Genomic DNA, 827 nt, shown 5'->3' with positions numbered 1-827 from the left:
GTCTTTACTGGGACAGTACAGCTTCTGAACTGCTGAGTGGGCTGTTTGAAGCCGGGGGGTCAGCTGCTCCTTCAGCCTGTGTTTGTTGTTACAGTGTGGTTTCTATACTGCTGAGCAGGTCGGATCAATGCAGATGATCAGTGATTGTTGGTACTGTTTTGTTCCTGAACAAATTTGGTTCCTGAACTGCTGAGTGAGACGTTTCAATTCAGAGGGACATGTGTCTTTTTAGCCTCTGGATATTGGTACAAACTTGTTTCTGAACTGCTGGGGTGCCATTTTAGAGAAACAGTCGTCAGTTTCTGAACTGCTGAGCAGGTTGTTTCAATGCAGATGATCAGCCGTCCCTTTAATCTGTGATCAATGCTACAGTTATGTTTCTGAACTGCTGGAATGCCATTTCAATCCAGAGGGACAGTCGTCTCTTCAGTCTAAGATTGTTGGTGCAGCTCAGTTTCTGAACTACTGAGTGAGCTGTTTCAGTTCAGAGGGTCAGTGGTTCCTTTCGCCTATTATTCAGTTTAGAAACTGCTTGGCATGTGTTTTTTTTTTCAAGCCAGGAGAGACAGCCGTCCCTTTAATCTGTGATTGCTGGTTCAATTTGGTTTCTGAACTGCTGAGTGAGCTGTTTCAGTTTAGACGGACAGTGATCCATTAAGCCTACAATTATTTCTACAAGTGAGGTTCTGAACTGCTTAGCAGGGTTTTGAAGCCAAGCAGACAGCCGTGCCTTAAGCATAAAATTGTTGGTACAATTAAACTTTTAAGTGCTGAGCAGGATGAACTGTCCCTTCAGTCTATAGTTGTTAGCAGGGGTTCAGAGGGTC

Source organism: Centroberyx affinis, unplaced genomic scaffold (assembly GCF_046629955.1).
Source record: "Centroberyx affinis isolate AG114_WGS23_722 - 3 ecotype Tasmania unplaced genomic scaffold, CSIRO-AGI_Caff_v1 ptg002659l_1, whole genome shotgun sequence".
Lineage (NCBI taxonomy): Eukaryota > Metazoa > Chordata > Actinopteri > Beryciformes > Berycidae > Centroberyx > Centroberyx affinis.
Note: the sequence above shows the minus strand (reverse complement) of the source record.